Genomic DNA, 26763 nt, shown 5'->3' with positions numbered 1-26763 from the left:
AGTGTAACCTTTGCCTTGGAGCTGCTTTGCCGGAGCATCGTGCCTGCCTTCCGATGAAGCATTACAGAGAAAGACATGATGTTGTAAACTGTAAAGTATTGCACCGGAAGCTCTCGCCCCCTGCCTTGCCAAGACAACCTGGAATGGAATGCATTGTACAGTAAATCGGAATGATTCTTCTTGTTCCCATCTGAGCATGTGCCTCATGATGTTGGGATTCCAGGTTCGAATGCCGCACACTCTATTGATTTATTTATTCATTGTCTGAGGCATGTTCTTGTAATTTATATCATGTACAATTTGTCTCCTCTTGTCTAGTTCCTACATGTGCGACATGTGTGCAAGTTCACCAATGAGCTTCGGACAGTGAAAATAAATGCATAGAATATTTAACTCGAGAGTTCATAGAACACCTTGCTCGGCGCTGTCTTGAGAAACAGACATGGGCAAATTTGATTGGTCAAGATGATTTAAAATGCCCCCAATATTTTTGTCCAAGTACTGCTCAACGGAAATGTTTTGAAAGTGCCAAAAAGGGGGTCTGCGTTCAAGTATATAATCCAATCGAAAAAAATATATTAAAATTGTAAAGGTCATAGAAAAAAAATTCAGAAGTTTACCGCCATTGACGCAATACATTTTACGCCTCCTTATTTAACACGTTACATTAGTTCTTCGTACCTGTCGTTTGTGTCCTTTATGTCGTCCTTAAAAACAGTAACTTTCCTCTTTGGAATGATTTTCAATTTTGTTTCACTGTCAGACAGAGGCAGACAGAGTAAATCAATTATCTCACGTCTCTGCGCATGATCGTGATGAATTCAGAGCCAAAGTACTGCGAAACTTACTGGAGGTTTGTTTTCCGATTCGTGTTCTAAATGTAACATTCAATTGAAATTAAGTTGTTCTTCGATCTTATGATATTATGAAATGAAGTAGTTCCTGACGTTTGTAGACAGACAGACAGACAGACGGAGAAAGTGAACCAATTCCTGAACCCTGCTTTTCACTTCGCATATACGGGGTAACAAAAGTGAAAATCCAGCCTCACCCAAAAAGTAAATATTTGGGAGTGTAAACATGTTATAATAGTGGTGCATTGTTTCGCCAATAGTAATAATAATAATTATAATAATAAGAATAATCGTCCCACCCACACGAACGCTCGATTCGAAGCCAAACGGTGAGCATGCTGGGATTACATCATTCATTTAACTTTCTTTTCACTTCGGTGCCTGTGCAAGCCCAGTGGAGTGTGAAAAGGTAACATTGAATGTAATTGTGTAACGACTCCATTGTGACGTCATTAAATATAAACTTCCCGTTGCCTTTGGTGTTAAACACTGCCACGGATTGCTTCTCTATCGTTATGATTCAATGTGAAATGGATTTGACCCACGGTGCACTGCTCATTCTGGACTGCAACATGTACTAACGGCATGAAATCACCTTTACAGTGGTAGTTGGGCATCTCTTTTGATTTTACAAACGTTACAAATGCACCAACCGACGCTGAGATCGATCAAAATGGACACCAATGTATTATTGTTGAATAAATGGTGAACACTTAGGGTCATGTTCCATATTACAGGTTTGCTTGATTCATTCAGGACACACACGACACACACACGTGCTACACACATGCTACACACATTACTCACATTACATGACACATGCTATAAAACACATATGCTACATGACACACCAACACATGCTACAAACACACAACACACACACACACATGCTACACACATTACTGACACTACATGACACATGCTATAGAACACATGCTACATGACACACCCAACACACACGACACACATACATGCTACACACATGCTACACACATTACTCGCACTCTACATGACACATGCTATATAACATAGATGCTACATGACACAACCAACACATGCTACACACACACACATGACACACACATGCTACACACATTACTGACACTACATGACACATGCTATAGAACACATATGCTACATGACACACCCAACACATGCTACACACATTACTGACACTACATGACACATGCTATAGAACACATATGCTACATGACACACCCAACACACACGACACACATACATGCTACACACATGCTACACACATTACTCGCACTCTACATGACACATGCTATATAACATAGATGCTACATGACACAACCAACACATGCTACACACACACATGACACACACACATGCTACACACATTACTGACACTACATGACACATGCTATAGAACACATATGCTACATGACACACCCAACACGTGCTACACACATTACTGACACTACATGACACATGCTATAGAACACATATGCTACATGACACACCCAACACATGCTACACACACGACACACACATGCTACACACATTACTGACACGACATGACACATGCTATATAACACATATGCTACGTGACACACCCAACACATGCTACACACACACGACACACACACATGCTACACACACACTACACACATTACTCACACTACATGACACATGCTATACAACACATATGCTGCATGACACACCCAACACATGCTACACACATTACTCGCACTCTACATGACACATGCTATATAACACATATGCTACATGACACACCCAACACATGCTACACACATGCTACACACATTACTCGCACTCTACATGACACATGCTATATAACACAGATGCTACATGACACAACCAACACATGCTACACACACACACGACACACACACACACACATGCTACACACACACACACACACACACACACACGACACACACACATGCTACACACACATGACACACACACACATTACTGACACTACATGACACATGCTATATAACACATATGCTACATGACACACCCAACACATGCTACACACACACACGACACACACATGCTACACACACACGACACACACACATGCTACACACATTACTGACACTACATGACACATGCTATAGAACACCTATGCTACATGACACATCCAACACATGCTACACACACACGACACACACATGCTACACACATTACTCACACTACATGACATGCTATATAACACATATGCTACATGACACACCCAACACACACACACACACACACACACACACACACACACACACACACACACACACACACACACACACACACACACACACACACACACACACACACACACACCTCCCATCCAACTCCTCATTTCCATTTCCATATTATGTATGCAGAAGAAAATGGAGTGGGGAGAACCGGTGACTAATAACATTGAGAAAGGGAGGAGAACATTGAGAGTCAGGACGAAAATGTTGAATATGGCTGGTGTGAAAGGAAGAGGAGCTCGGGCTAAAAGGGGGACAAGGGGGGAAGGGAGGAAGAAGGAGAACGGAACATTAATTCACGGCAAAATTTCACCAAAATTATGGAACTCTTTAAAGTTATAAGCCTTAAGCTCTTTGTCACAATTAAAATTTTCTTCTTACAACCTTAAATCGACGAAGAGTTTGAGGTTTTATAAGCAATCGGCACTTTTGGGCCACCCGACGGGGGGCAATCATCATGGCCAACACCATGAGCTGTTCACATTGGATCGTATATAATTACGGTGTCGAAAACATCATCATTTGCTACAATTCTGGATAATTCATCCGATCCGTGCACATGATCAACTTAACATATTGGAAAATTTCTACAGGAACACAGTACAGCTTGGAGTGAACATCTTACTGCGGTACCTGTACATGGCAGCTTTACGAGAGCATTTATCAAGGATGGGGTTAGGAGGGGGGAAAGGGGGAGCTTGGGGGGCTTTGAGGACATAATGTGGCACAATTTACATTTCAAGGTAATTGCATGTTTGTTGGCATGTTGAGCTGGCTGCGTGGTCCAGCTGGTAAACACTTGCTTCTTTCTCCGTTGGCTGGTACGAGTTCAGTTCACACGACTACTAACAGCAATCTACCAAGACTGGTCGGAGGTGGACGTTAAACATCCCACAATGTCCTACCTGAAGCCGAACACCCCTCGACAGAAGCTGTTTGAGGCCTTGGTCCTTTATAGTGGGGCAACTTAGCTAAATATAGCATAACAATTGTGCATTTTTGAAGAAAGCACCAAATTTGGCACACTAGTAGCCGATCATATTATGAACAGATTTGGATATTGGGCCATCTCAAATTTTTGATTGCAGTGGAAAATGGCTGCCACAGCCATCAGCGGCTGAATTTGAGATGGCCAAATATCCAAATCTGTTCATAATATGATAGACTACTAGTGTGCCAAATTTGGTGCTTTCCTCACAAAATGCACAATTGTTATGCTATATTTAGCTAAGTTGCCCCACTATTAGTGGATTACCTGCTTTGTGGTCTTCGTGGTCAAGGCGTATTGCAATGCATGCCTGAAACATCTTATTACTTGGTGAAATTTTTTTTGCCAATTATGGTGGTCTGTCGTGTTTGTCTGTCTGTCTGTTATTTGGCGAAAAAAAACTTTTGCCAAGTATGTTGGTCTGCAGCGTTTGTCTATCTGTCTGTCTGTTTGTCTGTTGTCACAGGATTTTTGGCCACCATTTTCAAGCAATCGTTCTGAATTTTTTTGTGTTTGTTGGTGACCAGCCAAGAACAGCAAAGCTTATTTGTTGGTGAAGATCCGAATCCCGATCTGGATCTTAGAATTTTTCAAGTGATTCTTTACCATTGAGAGATGGGGCAAAAAACGATATCCAGCACAATATCTCAAAAAGTATGTCGTCGTATGGCAGCTTAGCTGCCGGGGTAGCTATCATTTCTTGAAGCGCAACTGTGTCGCTGATGCAGTGCCCCTCTACCCGTGCGCACACTGGAACTGGTACTCATTTCGCCGACCTCGGAAGGATGACGGGCTGAGTCAACCTCCCTGGTGTATTAATTCAGCGGCCGACGGGGCTTGACACTCAGGACCCGAGGATCCCAAGCCGCCACTCTAACCACTGAGACAACACCAGGATTATCTCAAAAAGTTATCGATGGATTCACACAGAACTTGGTGGACAGGTTGAAAGTGCCACGAAGAAGAATTGATTCAATTTTGGTGAAGATCCGATTCCAGATCTGGATACGAGAGTTATTTAATTTTTAACATCCTTCACCGTTGAGAGATGCGGCTAAAAACGATATTGCATGATATCTCAAAAAGTTGGGGACGGATTCGGATGAAACTTGGTGGATGAGTTGGTTTGGTAACAAGAATAAGCCGATTCGATTTTGGTTCAGCTCTGGATTCAAATCTAGCCCATCAGTGGGACACCAAATGCAAACTATTCAGCCTGGCAGAGGTATGTGCTCCACCAAATGCCGTTCTGTTTCGTCAAGTTGTCGCTCTATGAGTGATTTTTCGTCTGTCTATCTGTTTGTCACACAATTTTTTGACCACACGCAATTGTTCTGAAATTGTTTGTGTGTGTCTGTAGATGACTGGGTAAGGACAGCAACGTTTAGTTTTGGTGAAGATCTGAATACGGATCCAGATCTGATAAATGTTTTTCAAGTGATTCTTCACCATTGAGAGATGGGGCCAAAAATGGTGTATAGCACAATATCTTAAAAGGTAATGAACTTGGTGGACAGGTTAGGAGAGTGATGAGGACGAATCAATTCATTTTTGGCGAAGATCCGAATCCGGATCCAGATACGAGAGTTATTCGATTTTTACGCGATTCTTCACCATCCAGAGATGGGGCTAAAAATGATATTGCGTGATATCTCAAAAAGCTGTTGACGGATTCGGATTAAACTTGGTGGACATGTTTGGTGTGTGACAAGGACGAATTGATTCATTTTTGGTGACGATTCGGATCCGTATCCGGATCCGAGAGTTTTTCAATGATTCTTCACCACTAAGAGATGGGGCCAAAAACGATGTATCACATGAGATCTCAAAAAGTTGTGGACGAATTATGACAAAACGAGGTGGATAGATGACTTGGATAGATGAACAAGCTGATTTGATTTTGGTTCAGGTCCGGATTCAGATCCGACCTATCAGTGGCATCCAAAATGTAAACTATTCAGCCTAACGGAGGTATGTGCTCCACCGAGTGCCGTTCCGTTTCGCCAAGTATCACTCGATGAATGAGTTTTCTTCTTTCTTTCTTTTTTTTATCTTCCTCACCTTCATGTAGTACACATTCCTCTTGAAATGGAAATTTAAGAATATGGGATAGACCGCAAGAACTTGAATCTTTAACCTCATTGCACCGACCACATATCCATGTTTCGTCCCTCTCTCTGGAATGTACGATATAATATCAGATGGGGTTCGATTTGGGACGCTTGGGAGATATACTGGAGAATGAGAATGTGCATGAGTTCCCTTTTACAATGACAACAATAACGATGATCACAAATCATCCTCCTTTGTTTCTATATTTCCCCACAATATGTCTCCAAACCCTCATTTTTCAGTATCCACTCAACCGGATATCTTTCCAGATAAGATCCCCCCATGTGATGCCTGATGAGTTATTTATCTCCAGGGATAACGAAGTGGATTTGAAACTTCAACTCCCATGAGAAATAACTTCAAAAGGCCGCACAGGATGAGTGTGGATCATACAGCGAGCGGACCACTCGAACGTGCCAGCATCCCATCCGACGTTTTGTTGAAATCTTTTGTGCGATTTGTTTCACAATCTCCTTGGAATTGGGTTACGAATCGAAATAAGTACAACGGTTCAATCACTTCATGATCCCGCCTGATCTTGCCACCTTGAACGTGACCCGCTGACCCCAAACATTTTCTGACTTTGATTCCATCTGGTTGTTGGAAACTGCACATTGGCAAAAAAAAAAAAAAAACCCAAAAAAATAACCAACCAAACCCTTCTGTTATTCCAACGAGAATGTTGCTGACACTTCCTATGCTCGAAACCTATTATTCTGGGGACAGGTGTGCAGGGTGAGTAGATCTGAAGGTGGAAATGGTTGTGGAATTTGAGGTGGTTGTGAATAAAGGCGACGGTGAGTAGCAGAGGAAGTGGACAAGCGGGTCTGGATTTTGGAACAGGTGGTACATTTATTATACTGTCCATTGTGATCAGTTTGAAGCACTTGTTCCACTAATCCAATATATAGCAGTTGCTTTCACATGTGTTTTGCAGTTTGCCGCTGCGTGCGTTTTCTGTAGACAAAAGCCAAACGATTACTTTTCCAAAGACAAACTACAGCACATTTAATCTGTGAACAACCATCCTTGGAAAAAAATAAATAAACTTGAGCTATGGATGGAAAAATAGAGCTTGTTTGGCACATAATTTAATTATTTTTAAAATTTATATCACTAGTCACAGTGCTAACCATTTCCCACTCCTCCTTCTTGGGGTAGACCTGTTATCCGTCGCACCACCATCTTACTACTTATCCTACTGCTGCTGCTTCATAACAGTCACAATAATTCCCACCTCATTATGTGGGGTCTGCCAGGGATCTGTTTTTGCTCTAATTCTTTCACGAACTGGCTGTCCAGGCCTGATGGTCGACTGAAGGTGAGTTGGAGAGGGATTTGTAATTTGTTCCGGGTGCTGGAGATGACTTCCCTACTCTTCATGATCGACACCTTGCCTGAGATCTTTCACGTCCACCGACGACGAGTCCTGGTAGACAGATCCTCCAGTTTATCGTACATCCGAGGGACTATGCGTGCACGCACGCACACACACACGCACACATCAATGCCTTGCTCTGCATACGAAACACCAGGGTGACAGTTTATATCTGGGTCAGGATTTGAACCTCTAAACTATCTTGCCATCCCGATATGTCACCGGACACGTGACTTTGTTTCGAAGTCGATCAAAATGATGGAAAAAAAACCTAAAAACGTCGTCAGAAAGGTAACATGCTCTTGCGGTCGATCGACCACTTTGGGGAGGACTTTATCTGCAAAGTATTATTTCAGTCACGGGCGTGTTAAAGAAAACTTTGTTTTACACCGCGCTTTTCCTGGAGAGGGCATCTCTGTGTGGATTAATTACACCGACTGCAAGGTATCCTTTTCAAAATTTACAAACAGCCGCTTCTGCCCCTGGCACATCGGGGCCTCTGGACGGCCCTGTGCGACCATATGGAGGCAATTACGGGTGCAGGAGCATGGCCGCCCCTTGGATAAAGGAGGGAGCGGGTGGTAGGCAGGGCTGCCGTTGGTGAAGGCATGATGGAAGTGAATGAGATTTTCCCTTGTGTCATTTGTCAGGAAATTTACCTCTTTCCCAACACGCTGCTTACCGCAGTGTGCCCAAAGGCCTTGACGGCACTCACTCGCCTGCCTCGATCCCTCCGAGTCAGTCGTCGATGAAGATGCCCAGGGCCTTGCACACAAGAGAGCGAGACCAACACAGCGCAGCCTTCCAATGCAATTGTTCACTCGTATGATGATCTATACAAAAAAAATTTTTTAAAGTGGGGTGCGTATGGTGGACTCTCATGTTGGTGTGACAAAGCACCATGCAATTTATACTCCGATGAAACCCATCATTCATGGACACCCTCACCTGTTAAAGATCTTGATGGAGGTCGAAGCGGGCAACCCTATCTACCTTGGCTGTTTCGTACCTCCAGAGTAATGGCCCCCAAGCTTACTCTTGGTGGAATCTCTCTTGGATCTGCATTGCAGAAGGAACAGGCAGCTTAATGCCCCCTTTTACAATATAACTCGATTAGATAAAAGTTGTAGCCAGATCCCCCCAAAAAAAAGAAACGTCAAATCATTTTAGCTACTGAGAAAGGTGTTTGTAATATCAGAAAAACGAGAAATTAAAAGCAACGCAGACACATTCATTTATCGGAGTGAATCGTAGGGTCTTGTGCGATTGAAAAATGAATCGCTCGAGGATCACGGTGGAGAAGCATTTCCCTATCTCAGTGCAGAAAGCAGAGCTTCTGCTAAACTGTTATATTTTCCGATTATTTAAAGAAAAAAAACAAAATAAATTGGCGTCTGGCAGGTCGGTTGTGAGAAACTGCCTCAAACAAAACTACGACCCGTTTCACATTCCAATTTGAGCACTTAGTTCATGATACTGTGACCTCAGGTTAGAATCCCATGTCAGCATACACCATGTCGCATTAGTTTGGGATCAGAAGCTCATATGGACATGGAGGATCGGTCCAAATTTTGCCCTCTATGTCATATTTGTAGAAGCCTTTTCATGACCTTGAGAGGACCTTTAAAAGGTTCAAAATAAATTTTATTTTTGTAAGATGCCAATTATGACAAAGTTTTCCCAAAGCGTCCATAATATAAATCATGCACTATCCAGCAAATGGCTATTGCTTTGATTGTGTGTGTGTCTCTCTCTCTCTCTCTCTCTCTCTCTCTCTCTCTCTCTCTCTCTCTCTCTCTCTCTCTCTCTCTCTCTCTCTCTCTCTCTCTCTCTCTCTCTCTCTCTCTCTCTCTCTCTCTCTCTCTCTCTCTCTCTCTCTCTCTCTCTCTCTCTCTCTCTCTCTCTCTCTCTCTCTCTCTCTCTCTCTCTCTCTCTCTCTCTCTCTCTCTCTCTCTCTCTCTCTCTCTCTCTCTCTCTCTCTCTCTCTCTCTCTCTCTCTCTCTCTCTCTCTCTCTCTCTCTCTCTCTCTCTCTCTCTCTCTCTCTCTCTCTCTCTCTCTCTCTCTCTCTCTCTCTCTCTCTCTCTCTCTCTCTCTCTCTCTCTCTCTCTCTCTCTCTCTCTCTCTCTCTCTCTCTCTCTCTCTCTCTCTCTCTCTCTCTCTCTCTCTCTCTCTCTCTCTCTCTCTCTCTCTCTCTCTCTCTCTCTCTCTCTCTCTCTCTCTCTCTCTCTCTCTCTCTCTCTCTCTCTCTCTCTCTCTCTCTCTCTCTCTCTCTCTCTCTCTCTCTCTCTCTCTCTCTCTCTCTCTCTCTCTCTCTCTCTCTCTCTCTCTCTCTCTCTCTCTCTCTCTCTCTCTCTCTCTCTCTCTCTCTCTCTCTCTCTCTCTCTCTCTCTCTCTCTCTCTCTCTCTCTCTCTCTCTCTCTCTCTCTCTCTCTCTCTCTCTCTCTCTCTCTCTCTCTCTCTCTCTCTCTCTCTCTCTCTCTCTCTCTCTCTCTCTCTCTCTCTCTCTCTCTCTCTCTCTCTCTCTCTCTCTCTCTCTCTCTCTCTCTCTCTCTCTCTCTCTCTCTCTCTCTCTCTCTCTCTCTCTCTCTCTCTCTCTCTCTCTCTCTCTCTCTCTCTCTCTCTCTCTCTCTCTCTCTCTCTCTCTCTCTCTCTCTCTCTCTCTCTCTCTCTCTCTCTCTCTCTCTCTCTCTCTCTCTCTCTCTCTCTCTCTCTCTCTCTCTCTCTCTCTCTCTCTCTCTCTCTCTCTCTCTCTCTCTCTCTCTCTCTCTCTCTCTCTCTCTCTCTCTCTCTCTCTCTCTCTCTCTCTCTCTCACTCTCTCACTCTCTCACTCTCTCACTCTCTCACTCTCTCACTCTCTCACTCTCTCACTCTCTCACTCTCTCACTCTCTCACTCTCTCACTCTCTCACTCTCTCACTCTCTCACTCTCTCACTCTCTCACTCTCTCAATAAGATGACCCATTAGCTAATGTAAATGAGTTGGCTCGAATAGGGCTGTCTGTGCCTCGAATTTGGGAGTTGCCAACATGGACATCTGTGCCACCAGTGAATTGTGCCAGCTGCTGTGTCATTATGTGTAATGGCAAAGGCTGTCTCTTATTACGAGCCAAACAATATGCACTGCTTTGTGATGGATGTACTTATTGTTGTGGACGTTAGTATAAAAATTACAGTGGTATAATTTGCCAGGTGTATTTATGCAATAGAAGTGCTTGTTGCAGAGTCGTTAACTCTAGTGGGTACATGAGATATTTCAGTTTGATGGGGGATAGCAGGGGGAATGGGGGATCACAAAGTTTCCCTCCCCTCCCCTCCCCTAACAATGATGGAATGATCTGCATGTCAGCTATAGTACGTTAGTCCTTTTCTATGTGTAGTTTCCTATCCATCGTGAAACATTTTTTATTCCAGCGTTGGGCAAGTTCCCTCAAGCCAATGGAATAGAAGTTGTGTTTTTGACTCTGAAAACAGAGTTTGGTAGGAAAACGTTTTGACTCAACCTCAAGGGGCTGTCACACCTTGACGTTTTAGCCAGCGTATGCCGACGTATGACAAATTTGGCGAATACGCTGGCACACGTTGAATACGTTATGGGTAAGTTTTGTACACGTTAAGAGCACGCTGAAGCACGCTGGCATACGTCGTAATACGCCGAGCTCGTCGACAAATTTTGTGCATGCTCAAAATTTTTCGATGTATGCCAGCGTATGACTCATACGTTCCGCATACGCTGGCCATAAGTTGTAGGCACGTTATGCGATCGTTGACACAAGTCGACACACATTAATTGTAAGTTACTCAGAAGTCGAAATACGTCGAGGTAATGTCTAGCATACCCGAAATTTATTTCTAACCTATGAGTAACGTGCTTTGAACCTATGTGTAACGTATGTCCAATGCATATTGACGTATGTAGAGTATTTGACGTCTTCCGGATGACCACATAACTTACTGAACGTGTTTCTAACTTACAGCTCCCGTATAATGGCGTATTGGCAGCGTTTAGGGGAATTGGTATATAAAAATGGGCTTCACAGGAGGAACCCGTCAGTGTTCCAGACTCCATGTTGAGTTGATGTCCATGTCAGTAGTATCAGTAGTAGTAGTAGGTGAGCGTGTCAGTAGTAGTAGTAGTAGTAGTAGTAGTAGGTCCATGTCAGTAGTAGTAGGTGAGCGTGATGGGGAGGGTGTGGGGGTGTGGGTGATGATGGATCCTGCTTGCGTCCGCGTCCACGGCTACGGCCAGGAGACTTCTTTGCAGCATTCTTCGAAGTTTTCTTCGGCATGACGGTGATGTTGACACTTCGATGTCTAGTGTGGTTATGATTTCAATTAAAAAAAAGCCTTTTAAAAGACTACGCCACGTGATCGTCGGCGATACGCTGCCGTGCGCTCTGCATAAGTTAGACTATCGTTGGACATAAGTTGTAAACGCCGACAACACGCGAAGCATTCGTTGGAATAAGTTATCTATACATTATCGAAACGTTCTGTGTACGTTACTCATATGTTATGCATACGTCCAACTCGTTAATATACACCCAAAACTGAAAAAACATCAATAGTTCAGCGTACGCCAGCGTTTTAGATCAATTTTGATACGTTGCCATACGCTGGCTAAATCGTCAAGGTGCGACAGGGGCTTCACATGTGAACAGCATCATTTAATATCCGAAACAAAAGACTGTGACTCGCGGTGTGTCGCCTGATGATCCTTAGAAGAAAGTAAATCAGGGTTTGTCCATTAAACCTGTCAAACAGTACATTCAATGTGTTGGATATTTGTAACACCAAAGGTGGTTTCTGGACCAAGGACCGACTCACCCTGTACTCGTCAAATATGAGTCAGTTTTACACCTAATGGTTTGTGTTTGTGTTTGTGTTTGTGTTTGTACACATTTTAAAAAGACGCCCATTAGTAGGAATTTGTAACAATGTGTAAACTTCAAAGTTTTGCAGAAAGGTCAATTCATCAGTCATTATAGGAATCAATTGCACTGGGTCACTTAAACCACCACACAAAAAACAGCCACACTTTCACCGATTCACTTTAACTGCCACAATTTAACCCACTAACTTTAACCCCATGTTCCCCGTCCCATCCCTCTCCCTTCCACAGGTCTCCTGATTTCTCTGTTCCCCACTCTTTTGTCCTTCCCACTCTCACCCCTCTTGTCTCATGCCCCCCTTGCTGTGTATTGTGTGTTAGCTCTCATACGAGCCTTGACAAGGTATACAAAAAATAAAATATTTTAAAAACCCCACAGTTTAACCTACTAACTTTAATCACCACAATTTAACCTAGTAACTTTAACCGCCACAATTTACCCAATTCATTTTAACCTCCACACTTTAACCACCACACAAAAATCCACCACACTTTAACCGATTCGCTTTAACTGCCACAATTTAACCGATTCACTTTAACCTGCACACTAAAACCACCACAATTTAACCAATTCACTTTAACCTGCACACTAAAACCACCACAATTTAACCAATTCACTTTAACCGCCACACTAAAACCACCACAATTTAACCGATTCACTTTAACCGCCACACTAAAACCACCACAATTTAACCGATTCACTTTAACCGCCACACTAAAACCACCACAATTTAACCGACACACTAAAACCACCACAATTTAACCAATTCACTTTCACTGCCACACTAAAACCACCACAATTTAACCAATTCACTTTAACCGCAACACTAAAACCACCACAATTTAACCAATTCACTTTAACCGCCACACTAAAACCACCACAATTTAACCAATTCACTTTAACCGCCACACTAAAACCACCACAATTTAACCAATTCACTTTAACCGCCACACTAAAACCGCCACAATTTAACCAATTCACTTTAACCGCCACACTAAAACCACTACAATTTAACCAATTCGCTTTAACTGCCACACTAAAACCACCACAATTTAAACGATTCACTTTAACCTCCACACTTTAACCACCGCACAAAAAACCACCACACTTTCACCAATTCGCTTTAACTTCCGCAAATTAACTGATTCACTTTAACCTCTACACTTTAACCGATTCACTTTAACCTCAACACCTTAACTGGCACACTTTAACCTGCGCACTTTAACCACCACACTTTAACCACCACACTTTAACCGATTCGCTTTAACCTCCACACTTTAACCGATTCACTTTAACCTCCATACTTTAACCTCCATACTTTAACCTCCATACTTTAACCTCCATACTTTAACCTCCATACTTTAACCTCCATACTTTAACCTCCATACTTTAACCTACATACTTTAACCTCCATACTTTAACCTCCATACTTTAACCTCCATACTTTAACCTCCATACTTTAACCTCCATACTTTAACCTACATACTTTAACCTACATACTTTAACCTCCATACTTTAACCTCTGTACTTTAACCTCCATACTTTAACCTAAACATATACTTTAACCTCCATACTTTAACCTCCATACTTTAACCTAAACATATACTTTAATCTCCATACATTAACCTCCGTACTTTAACCTCCGTACTTTAACCTCCATACTTTAACCTCCATACTTTAACCTCCATACTTTAGCCTACATACTTTAACCTACATACTTAAACCTCCATACTTTAACCTCCATACTTTAACCTCCATATTTTAACCGATTCACTTTAACCTACATACTTTAACCTCCATACTTTAACCTCCATAGTTTAACCGATTCACTTTATCCTCCATACTTTAACCTCCATACTTTAACCTCCATACTTTAACCAATTCACCTTAACCTCCATACTTTAACCTCCATACTTTAACTGATTCACTTTAACCGATTCATTTTAACCTCCATACTTTAACCTCCATACTTTTACCTCCATATTTTAACCTCCATACTTTAACCTCCATACTTTAACCTACATACTTTAACCTCCATACTTTAACCTCCATACTTTAAGCTCCATACTTTATCCTCCACACTTTAACCTCCATACTTTAACCTCCATACTTTAACCAATTCACTTTAAGCGATTCACTTTAACCTCCATACTTTAACCTCCGTACTTTAACCTCCATACTTTAACCTCCATACTTTAACCTCCATACTTTAACCTCCATACTTTAACCTGCATACTTTAACCTACATAATTTAACCTCCGTACTTTAACCTTCATACTTTAACCTCCATACTTTACCTCCGTACTTTAACCTCCATACTTTAACCTCCATACTTCAACCGATTCACTTTAACCGATTCAGTTTAACCTCCATACTTTAACCTCCATACTTTAACCTCCATACTTTAAGCTCCATACTTTAACCGATTCACTTTAACCTACATACTTTAACATCCATACTTTAACCTCCATAGTTTAACCGTTTCACTTTATCCTCCATACTTTAACCTCCATACTTTAACCTCCATACTTTAACCAATTCACCTTAACCTCCATACTTTAACCTCCATACTTTAACCTCCATACTTTAACCTCCATACTTTAACCTCCATACTTTGACCGACACATTTTACCCAGCACATTTTAACTTCTCGACATTTTAACTTAAACTGGTACACTTCAACCGACACACTTTCCCCGACACACTTTAGGCCAAACACTTTAACCAGCACACCTTAGCCTACACACTTTAATAGAACAGGACGTGAAGCCGCCATGGAAATGGCCTTCCGCCCTCCAGTGGATGTTGGAGAGAGCAGGACACACCATGTGCACAAGACACAAACTAATGATAATAAAGAGTTTTCAAAATAGAATTTGATGCGAAAATATTGGGTTTTTCGATATCGCCGCGTCCAGTGCTTACAGAATGACGGAGTGTTATTATTTTAATATCACTTAAACGTTTATTTTAAGCCACAAGGTCATGTCTTTGCACTGAGAACACTATCAATGTGAAGCAATATGTCAGTGAATGATGGACAGGGTTTGGGAAAATGAGCAACTCGAGCTGTTTTGGTCCATATTAGGGGAGCTTTTTCGCACAAATTCTCGCAGTACGCAAGCAATTTTATGTTTGTGTTTGTTCAATTCCTCCTCAAATATGTCCCTTTTCACTCTGGGCACTGTATAGTTGTCTGCAATAAAAGATAAATACATGATAAAAGCTTAAGTCCAGACTGCAGAAGATTGCCTGTTGAGATAAATGACAGACAGAAACAATTTGGAGTAATCTGAGAAAACGCAGTCACGTTTTGCTCCCAATCAGCCTTGGAACTACGGTTCTTTGGACCAGAACACTTTTAAGTGTAGTTCACTTTCGATTCCCAAAGAGATTTTACGCAAATTAAACTTTATTTCGAGCAACAAACAGTGAGGCCGGCCTGTTTTAAGGATTGAGACAAATTTCCAATCATGTTCCCATTTTTTTTTTTAACCACTCATTTGAAATAATAACCGTCTCATTATGTTTGAAGCTACATGTGATAGCAATTTTGCTTCTGTGTTCATCAAACAAACTGCACTACAACATATTGTGGTTATTTTTGTGAATCATGGTGTGGCATGTTTGAGTTATCAAGAAGTAAGCTTCAAGTACGTCCGTGTCTTCCAAACTGTTAAAAAAGTTTAATTGAAGTGTGATTGCTCACTTTACTGTTCGATACTCGCAGGTGCCGGACTTGACTCTCAGCCGTCTCGACTGTGTTGGATTCCTAGCCTGACATTACTCATAGACTGTCTTCCTGACGGTCCGCAGGTGAAGTGTTGTAGTGTAGAATGTGTTATTTTTTTACCTTGCTAACTAAAGACCTCGTGTGGCCTTTCGAAAAAGAAGGCCACTGTGTGTGAGCACTGCAGGCACCCCAAATCCCTGCTTAAGCTACACTCACAGAGAAAATGGGAACTATCTAATCTTGATTCCCACTGAAGATATGATGATTGCTGCCATCGTGCTGCCCCGGTGACCTTGACGTCAAGGGGCAGACAAAGACAGACAGATGGACAGAAAGGTATTTCACTCCACGCGATAAACTGGGCTTTGGTTTGCAAAATCTTCACGTGTGATGATCACAGATCTCCAATGCGGAAAAGTACAAATCCATTAAAATTCTCAAGCATTTCTATCCCTGTTAATTTATTTGCATTACAAGTCTGTCATCGTTACTAAACAAATTCCCTCCATTAATCTTGGAAACATGGAAGCAAAAATAAAGTAATCCTTGCAGCAGCAAGACAGAAAACGCCGTTTAACAATTGGACCAAATAATAATTTGGATTTATTTTTTGTTTCTATCTCTCTTCTCTTTTCTCTAGTCAGTACCGGAGTTTTACCGAGCACTGAATATTGTTAGTGTTGTTATGTAAACTTTTTTTCTGCTTCATTGCACTAATTTTCAAAGCACCGTTCATTTAAGCTCTCAAATATGTAACGCTACCTTGCACGTGACACACGATGGCAAAGTTTCTTTTGAATGAGAGCACATGCAGAAAAACAGACTCTAAAGACATCCTGTGCTTCATGATCACCATCATGTCCAAAAACACCAAATGCCGTCGAATTAGATGGCCTTGGTGACATTAGGAAGCCATCCCTTGCTCTGCAGTGAGCAAAAGCGACAACATCACATGGCCTTGGCTTCCTGAACACATCCCTGGCAACGTTCCCAGGCAGCAACACCCTGGTGGTATCATCCAAACGGACACCAATAAAGTCTGTGCAGGAAGGAAGCATGAGATTGTCATCCATCTCGTGTTCATGTGCTGTGGTGCTTGATTTATGAACAGGATGCTCAACGTTTGTTTTTCCCTTGTGAATCTTCAGAGTATTTCAGGAGTAAATCAGTTGTGAGCAGCTTTATTGAATGAAAAATAACTTGATTCTGACCTTTTAAAAAATATTTTCAAACATTCCGTTGAACGACGGTGGATCCTCTCAATCGCGATGTATATAACGCAGGACATTTTTACTCGAAAGACGTGTTCGTTTAATTTATCAGAATTATATATTTGGTGTTCACATCTGAGCACGTGACTCATGTTGCTGGAATGTGAGCAACCATATACTGTTCTGATTTGTCCACCGTCTACTGATGTCCTTGCAACTCATGTAAAAGTGCATTGATGTGCCTTGATGCCCTTGTCGTACATGTGGCACGTGTACCAGTTCCTCTGTGAGCCTCAAGCACTCTTCCTATCAACATATTATTCAAGAAACATATTGGAAATATTACAATAACTAGTGTGCTCGTATTTTGACCATGGTTAAAGAAGAAAGCTAACGTACAATCTGCACATACCGTTTACGATACATATCTGAAAGTTTTAAGTGTTTTGTAATGAGGCAAATAAAAATAATTTTATCTCTCTGCAGCAATCTTAAGTCAAATGCAGAAAAGAGAAACGAAAGGTATGCATGTTCCAAAGCACATGATTCGATTGTAGAATAAAAATGTTGCACATCAGGCTCGTAAATAAAGCTTTCACGTTTCATATTTGTCAATTGTTATGAGCTTTGTAACTGCACTCTTTATTACTTCTGACTAATTCAAATTATGGAATAGAAACCTCAATAATAAAAATAATTAATTCATTCATTCATTCATTAATCTACGATGGATTCTGTGATGCTGTAAGTGTTTTCAATTGAAGCTTTAAAGGTTATTCTGCAAATAAACCAACTTTAAAACTTTTATGAAACTGAAACTTGGGTTCACCTTTTTGGTGTGACCATGCGAGTACTTCACTCACAATTCTGGAATTCTATGTTCAAATACCAGATATTGTGTTTCACTCATCCAATTCCGACGAATGTCCTTACAATTCGAAGAAGCGTTCACTCGCGTCTCATAATATACCCGTAATTGATGGAAAAGTTTAATAATCACCCCAAATGTTCTCGCAATTTATTGAAATGTTCACTGATATCTCATAATGTAATTGTATTTCATGGAAAAGTACACTGCCGTCTCCTCATGTACTCGTTCTTCACTTGACAATTGCGTGTACAATCGATCAGTGTTTAAGTAACTAAATAAATAAATAATAAAAACCCTTTAAAACCGAAAAAAGATATCTTTTAGTGAAGCGTTGTGGAGTTTTAAAATGCGGGATGTACATTTAATTATACGACGAAAGAGAAAACAATTTATCGTTTGGCCACATTGCAGAAAAGATTATTTTTCAGTCGTGATGCAAAGATATTGAAAAATGAATAAAACAATTGTTTCACCACAAACTTCGAAGCACCACAAAAAAAAAAAATACGAAGAGGCCTCCTCAAGGGCAGAGGTGTGTTGGCGAAGAGGAGATTGTGAACTTTGAGTTCTAGTTCACGCACCTCTCTTTCAGCACCTATACGCGGTTGAGAGGTGGGTACAGCCAGAGGGATATAAAAGGAATGGCCATGACTTGAGAAGTTTGAGTGAATGCAAGCGAAAGTCAAAGACTGCATTCAGTCTTTTAGTTTCCTCTGGATTAACGATCAAACAAATCATTCCATTGTCTTGCTTTCCACAGAGCATTGTGGTTAGATATTTCTGCCAAAATGAGTGGCATTACGTCTGAGTCTAATAGGTCGACTGTGAGATTAGAACCCTTCCTGGGTCATAGCAAAGACTTTAAGTGCCATTTTTGTGGTGTACGTACGTGGTGCTTCCTTGCTTGATGCTCAGCATTTAGAGGACAGAGCACTGACAAACCCCGTGGCTTGGCATCCCGTGCCAATTTGTCCTTAATCACCCCGCTGACTGCGGAGAGTAAAGTGACGTTCAAGATGGTGTCGCTAGCACCCAGGGTGCACTGGGAAGTTACGCCACTTCCCCCAAGGTCACCGGCTGTGTTTGTTTGATGTTCAAGTCAAGTCCAGTATTGTCTACTGTCGTTATCTGCATGTGTGTGCATGCTTCGTGTGACAACACTTCCATTTGCCTTAGATCCTTGAAAACATTTTTAAAAATAATAATCACAACAAGTACTTAATTAAACACAGGACAGAACCACAATTGTGGTTCCTATAAATACTGTGATGGGGAATGAATGATTTGGTACAAACATCTGCAAAAGTAACCGAAAGCTCACTCGGCAGCACATACGTATAGGCTGCAATATATCGGCACATTGAGAGTTAATGAAGTAGTTTAAAATCATGGAACAAATACATTTTAAATTGTTTTGTTACCAGTTTCCTGGAGGTTTAAATTATTTATACAGAATCCATTAAAATTACCGCTACATTCCGTGCTCCGATTTAAATATGATTATTACCTAACCAAGGTCTTTGTAAGTTTTCTTTTGTTTAATCTATACTTTTTTGTTCTATTATATGAATCTGTCTGTGAGTTGTTTGTTGCACTAGATCCTTAGGTATTGATAAACATTTTGTGATTATTTATTGTTTTGAGGACTGGATTGAGTTGAGTTGACGTTCCAGCTAAAAATGGCTGAATTAAGAAATATGGTAATTTAAACCACTGATTAATGGAACAAAAGGTAAATATCCCACCAGAACTTCGTCACTGTTCAATCGTTTTGAAAAAAGCACAGTGTTCCATAAGGCAAAGAGTGACCAGAGATGAAACTGGGCCACACCATCATGACCAAGAGCTAAATGTCGGGGTAGATAGGCAATGCCCCGAGTCTCCCACCTGAAATCAAATTAACAGTTCCTGTCCATTTGCATAACTTTCCAGTACATTTGATATAATGAAAGCTACCATTATACCTGGTTTGATCAAACCTTTAACAAAAAGCAGCCTCTAAAAGCAGAACTAGTTCCCTTAACACTGCGATGCTTTGTTGTTCTGTTACGTTCTCTACTGTTTAGAGACACTTTCTTTTATTTCTTTCCAAAGGCTCATACCCTCTCCGACTGCGCCATCCTGGGACAGGCTTGCATGCCGAGCCGCACACAGAGCCCCAGGGCTCCCATTAATCAGTGGGTGAAAACCATCCGAGCTGTGCCGGGATGGCATGTAAATAAACCATCTCTGCCCATGAGCCACATAAACAGGCTGGGCATCCCCTCCCTCTCGATCTCTTCCCCTCCCTGACCTCCAACAGCAATTACATCGAGTCATTTTCAATTGGGGTAAATGCAATGAATAATAATCTGCTGAGAAGTAAACCGGGCTATCCAACATGGTAGTTTCTGAGAAAAAGCGGTTCAAAGAGCATATTCTCAGTTTTGTGTACAAATTCTAACCTCATGGAAGAGCAGGAAGGTTTAAAATCCCATCCAACTCCCATTGAATAAAGATCAGTCTCGGCTTCAAATATTTTATTCTGACCTCCCATTAATACCAAAAGTGTACTCGTACTGACCCTGAAAGATGACTTTCGTTACCTTCACTCAAATTGGCATTGGACGTGGGATAGCCCAGTTTACTTCTCAGATGCTCAAATATGATGTCGCTTTTATATATTACGTGATAACTAACTATACGCTTTGATTATACTTCTCAGGTAAAGTGCTTGGGCCAATTAACACCTTTAGGTGAAACAATTTATGGTGGAAGTTGCTTTATGTGACCATGAAATTTCGAAGTTCATGGCTTTGTAACCATTTTATGTTTGTGCAAATTATCCAATTTAATTTATTTTTTATAGTATTATACACATGTAACGCAGTCAAATATATTTTAAGAAATTAAATTTGAACTCAATTGCTTTTTCCCAATAATGTATCCTTGTTGCAGATAGGTCAGTGGGCTCACATTCTGCATTGCACTGGTTGTTTCTTTATCTTTACTTTTTTTTTATTTTTTTTATTTTTTTTTTTTGTATACCTTGGTCGAGGCTCGTATGAGAGCAAACACATAACTCACAGCAAGGAGGCATGAGACAAGAGGGGCGGGAGTGGAAGCGACAAAACAGTGGGGAACAGACACATTAGGTGAACTGTGGAAGGGAGAGGGATGGGGATGGGACGGGGAACATGGCGAAGAGAAGATGGACATTACAGGGACTTTCAGGAAGGAAAGCAGGAGAAATGAAGGAAGTGGGCTTGGGTGGATTATCGGGGGTAGAAAAGATCGAGGATTTGGATGGGGGAAGATAAGAGGTGGTGGTGAACAGCTGTTTTGAAAGCCTGGAGGGAAGAATGGGAAAGAATAGAGTGAGGAAGTTTATTCCAAAGGCGGGAAAAAGAGGAATGAAAGAGTGAAGATGAGCAGTGATTCGTGATTTTGGTAGGTTTACCAGAAGGGGGTTGCTGGCGGACCTTGAGCGCCCTGTGGAAATGTGGTGGGGACAAATCGCAGAGAGAGCAGGGGGGGCAAGGCTGGAGAGGAGTCGGTAGAAGACAGAAAGACCACCAACCAACCTGCGGTGATTGAGTGAGAGGCCCAAAGACTCAGCTTCATTGCGGGAGATGCCGATGATCTTAAATGCCCTGGTTTCGACAGCGTTAAGCCGAGAAAGGTGGGAGGCAGGAGCACCAGCCCAGAGGGGAGAGCAGTACTCCATCAGGCTACGGACAAAAGCTTTGTAAGTGGTCAGGAGCTCAAGAGGGCCGAGGAAGGACTTGGCACGACGGAGGATTCCCAGTCGGCGACTGGCTTTTGAGGCGAGGTTGGAAATGTGACTTTCCCAGGAAAGGTCATGGCAGATAGTGAGACCTAGAAGCTTGAAAGAAAAGACTTCTTCCAGAGGATTGTTGAGAAAGTGGATGGGGGGGGGGGGGTTGTAAACGGTCCTTTCGAAGAGACATAGTGAGAGTGTGAGATTTGTCTGGATTGAAAGACATGTTCCACATGTTGGACCAGTTTGTGATTTTATCCAGATCTGCAGTGAGTGAAGAAGCTGCTGCTTGCCGGTCTGAGGGATGACAGATGGTACGGCAGAGGGTGGAGTCGTCGGCAAAGAGAAATAGAGGATTTTCCAGAGAGTCCGAGAGATCATTGATAAAAACCAGAAAAAGAACAGGGCCCAGAACGCTACCTTGAGGAACTCCAGCCTGCACAGGAAGAGGGGATGAAAGAACTCCATTTAGGGCCACACGTTGACTGCGACAGGAGAGGAAGTCTGCGAGCCATGAGTGGAGATGGCCTTGAATACCATGGGAAGAGAGTTTGGTGAGTAGGGCAGGGTGCCAGACTGTGTCAAAAGCACGTGATATGTCCAGGGATACGGCTCGGATTTCCTGTCTGGCATTGAGGACCTCCATCCATTGATGGGAGAGCAGAAGCAGCATATCCAGGGTAGAGTGACCTGGTCTGAAACCAAATTGATGATTGGAAATCAAGCCATTGGAGAAGAGGAAGGATTTCATATCTGAGGCGATGATGGATTCCATCACCTTGCTGATGATTGGGAGAAGGACTTGCTGTGCTTATGCACATAACTTATTACCTCTGCCAACAAAGGTGGACGAAGGTGATGTTTTCACCCCTGTATGTTGGTATGTTTGTCTGTGAGCCCGATATCTCAAAAAGTTGTGGATGGATTCGGACGAAATTTGGTGGACAGGTTGGGTGTGTGACAAGGACGAACTGCTTAGATGTTGGTGAAGATCTGGATTCGGATTCTAGAATTTTTCAAGTGATTCTTCACCATTGAGTGACAGTGCCAAAAGATGATATAAAGCACGATATGTGCATGGCTCACAAAGTGGGTTGGCTGTGGTATGTCTGTGGGAAATTCCACATAAAACTATTATGAGGAACTTAGACAAACCATCAATGGTCAGAATTAAAAGTGGACATCTTGGGGAACCTGTAGAAACTGGCAATATCATACTCTTCATTTCCCTGTTTTATTAAAGATGAATTAAATCAACAGAATATGGGTGTTGTAACCTTAGAAATGTTACAGTTTGATTGGTGAAATTTGTATTTTACTGTACGTTTCTTATGTCACAGTTATTTGAGTGTGGTGACTCAGAATGTGAACTTTGGTGTCTCTTTCATGTTTTGATGATGTTCTGTCTCCATATTCGGGTTTTCTGGCATCTACCCTATCTGATGAAATAATGGATTCGTACATAACGCTTCGTGTCCAATGCATCGACAAAAATAAGGAGTCCAGTGTTGATAATGTTTCTTATGGTTTTTATTCCAAATCTCCCTTCATTTCTTGGAAATATGACAGAGTCTAATGGCAGAAAAATATAGATCAAAATTGTGATCAGAAAAATAAAATTCGGACCGCAAGTAATCCCGTCTTGATTTTCGTGTCAGTCCCGTTTATGTACGAATCATCATCTCTCGTCGGACGCAAATAACGCGAGCATTAGAAAATCTTGCTGTCTTGCAAACTTCCCCGATTGATGGATATAATAGGCACTTGCAAGCGTGTCAGCATATTTCCATTCGCCGTCGAGCGCAGCATTTGTCTTCGTGTCCGTGTCTTTGCGAGAGCCGTAACGTACGAATCCAGCGTGAGGACGCCGAGCCGAATGAGGTGACTCGCATTTTTCGGATAATTCTTCATTTTAACCAACGCTAGAATTTTTTTGGTGCTTCGTGAGGATCCGAGAGGTAAGAATTATGTTTTTATTTTCATGTTTAAAGTGATTATTTTCAAAGGTTCGAAAGGAATAGATTCGATTTTTACATTATTTTCGCTTACAAGTGTGGCTTTCTTTGCTACTGAACTCGTCTGTGTTTTCTTCGTAATTTATAACATCGGACTCTCTCAAAATGTGTTGTTTTTTATTTTTCCTGTCAGAGTAAAAATTATCTGTTTCTTATCCCAAAATATAATATTTACGTTGTTTTTTTCATCTGATTCCGTACATAACGCTGACGCCCAGCTCGAAATTCGAACGTGTATTTACAGTGTTGTATATATTCAGTGGTAACTTTAAAACCGGACGTGCTGCAGGTCAAAAATTTAGATTTAGCTATTTGAATACATGAAGATGAACATAATGGGTTGCATTTCATGTTTCCCTAAACTTTTTTTTTGCGCTTTGTGTAACAGTAGTGTTCCCACTTTGTGAGCCATGCACATATCTCAAAAGGTTGTGGATGGATTTGGAGGAAAGTTGATGGACAGGTTGGTTGTGTGACAAGGAAGAATTGATTTGATTTTGGTGAAGTTCCAGTTCCAGATCCGGATCCGAGAATTTTTTTAATTTTTGAAAGTGCTTCTTGTTTGTCAGGTCAGGTTAGATCTGTGACCTGCGACAGGTACCTTGTAAACCTAAACCAACCTGTTCCATGGTCGGGTTGTCGGTGACTAAACCGTCTCCCCAACCAGGTTTTCTGGTGAGGAGGGTGTTTGGATATGGACACCCAGCAGGATTAAAAAGAAAACCTGTCAAAGGGCGGAGGAGCTCCTTGTCAGCCAACGGCCATCCATATCTAGTGCCCAACTGTGTCTACAGATGTCCTCCTGCAGTTGGGTTACTTTTTTATTAGGAGGTTGGTGGCAGGATTTGCACTCCGGCCACCGTAAAACCCTTCATTCCGCAAAACACACAAACGCAAAGAAATCTGAAAACCCACTCCGTGGGAGTACCTCCTGTGCAGCTTCCCTTCGCAGGGCAGCTCACCGGATGGCAGGATTGGGGCAAAGCCTTCGGGACCCCCAATCTTTGATGAAAGGAGGGAAACCATGGGGTAACATCCCTGGGTCAGATTGTGGGAGAGTGTCAGAGTGGTGCTGAGGTGTCGTCCACCAGATGGCGGTCTCCTTGGGTTAACCTGAGGCGGACCCTTCGGGCGGGTGCCTGGAATGTCCTATCCCTAAGAGAGGATGATCACCTGTCTCTGTTATCATCTGAGCTCAAGCGTTTGGGCATCGGTATTGCAGCTCTCTCTGAGGTTCGGAGACCGGATTGCGGCGAGATAATGGTGGATGGTGACACCTACTATTGGTCTGATCGCTCTGATGGTTACCTCAAGGAGTTGCTGTAGCTGTGTCCAATAAGCTGACCCCAATGATAATTGAGGTAACACCGGTCAACGAGCATATTATGAGATTAAGGATTCGTCACTCCTTCGGTGTCATTTCCCTGGTCTCTGTCTATGCTCCGACTGAGGCGAGTGATCTCATCGTGAAGGACACATTCTACCCCACGCTCGAGTCTGTGGTTGATCAGTGCCCCAGGCGAGAGACACTTCTAGACTTGGGGGATTTCAATGCATCGACTGGAACTGATAGGGACGGTTATGAGGTGTGTGTTGGTCCCCATGGGTCAGGAACTATGAACCAGAATAGCACTAAGTTCCTTGACTTTGCAAGAAGTCATGGACTTAGGGTGGCCGGTTCATGGTTTCAGCGCCCACAAGCTCATCGCTGGACTTCATTCCAATGCTGGCGGTATGGCAAAGGAGATTGAACATGTCCTCGTTGACGGTCGCAAGAGGATGATCCAGAACTGCAGGGTCGACCGGAGTGCTCAGTTCCGCAATACTGACCACCCGCTTGTTGTAGCAACTCTAAAAGCTGCACCTTAAATCCTGGAGAATGGTACCATCCCAGCCTAGGCTGGATGTTGGCAAGCTCATGGATGAGAGAGTAGCTGAGGAGTTTGCGAACAGGCTGAGTGGACAGTTGGGGGGGTCTGGGTGCTTTGGGGGTCCTGAAGAGTTGTGGAGTGCCTTCAATACCACCGTCCTTGATGTTGCTGGTGGATGTCTTGGAACTCACTGAAGGGGGAAGAAGAATTTTGTCTCTCAAGGGACACTGGATACCATTGACCAGAGTGGCAGGGCCAGGCTGAATGGCAGAGCTGAGCTGTTCAGGGAGCTGAGGCGTAAAACTGTTTGTGCACTGAGGGTGGACAAGGAGGCCGATGTGCGAGGACTCTGTGAGGGGGTAGAGCATCACCTGTGGACAAGTGATTTTCATCCCGCTTGCAGGGGAATTCGCGCATTGCGTTCATCCAAGCCCATCCCTCGGAGCACTGCAGTTCGAGCAGAGAGTGGTAGGCTCTTGACAGAGGAGTCTGAAGTGAAGGCCCGCTGGGCCGGTTACTTTGAGTGGTTGTACCAGGCTGATCCCCCAGCTGTCGAGTTGGACGTCAAGGGTGTTGCAATCCCTGTTGCTGACCCTCCAATCACTGTGGTCCACCTTCGCTTGTGGAAACACGGGCTGCGGTGAATCGGTGAAATGGGGTAAAGCTCCAGGGATCTGTGACATCCATGCTGAACTTCTCAAGGCTGGTGGAAGTGCTGCACTCGTGTCGTTGCATGCAGTTTTGTGCTCTGCCTGGAACACAGGCATAATCCCAACTGATTGGAAGAGGGGCCTTGTTGTCCCTCTCTGGAAAGGGAAGGGTGATCGCCAAGACTGC

At 42.6% G+C, this 26763-nt stretch overlaps 1 protein-coding gene and 1 long non-coding RNA gene across 7 annotated transcripts in view; one reads left to right on the top strand and one right to left on the bottom strand.

The window, feature by feature from the left end:
* LOC147018890 (MDS1 and EVI1 complex locus protein EVI1-A-like) overlaps positions 1–26763 on the top strand; it is a 458835-nt gene that overhangs the window by 329728 nt on the left and 102344 nt on the right. The gene's annotated exons all lie outside the window — the stretch shown is intronic.
* Positions 2809–26763, bottom strand: part of LOC147018891 (uncharacterized) — a 36966-nt gene continuing 13011 nt past the window's right edge. Inside the window, exons 2-4 of one of the 2 annotated variants that reach the window (XR_015062578.1) lie at positions 8524–8634; positions 8258–8408; positions 2809–3341 (exon numbers count right to left, since the gene is read on the bottom strand). This is a non-coding gene — a long non-coding RNA (uncharacterized LOC147018891). The remainder of the gene's footprint in view (positions 3342–8257; positions 8409–8523; positions 8635–26763) is intronic. The other variant, XR_015062577.1, reaches the window with a different exon arrangement.

Source organism: Eptatretus burgeri, chromosome 10 (assembly GCF_056783735.1).
Source record: "Eptatretus burgeri isolate ZD-2024b chromosome 10, Ebu_testis_v1, whole genome shotgun sequence".
NCBI classification, from domain to species: domain Eukaryota; kingdom Metazoa; phylum Chordata; class Myxini; order Myxiniformes; family Myxinidae; genus Eptatretus; species Eptatretus burgeri.
The sequence above is the reverse complement of the archived record's forward strand: the minus strand, read 5'-3'. Positions and strand labels throughout refer to the sequence as shown.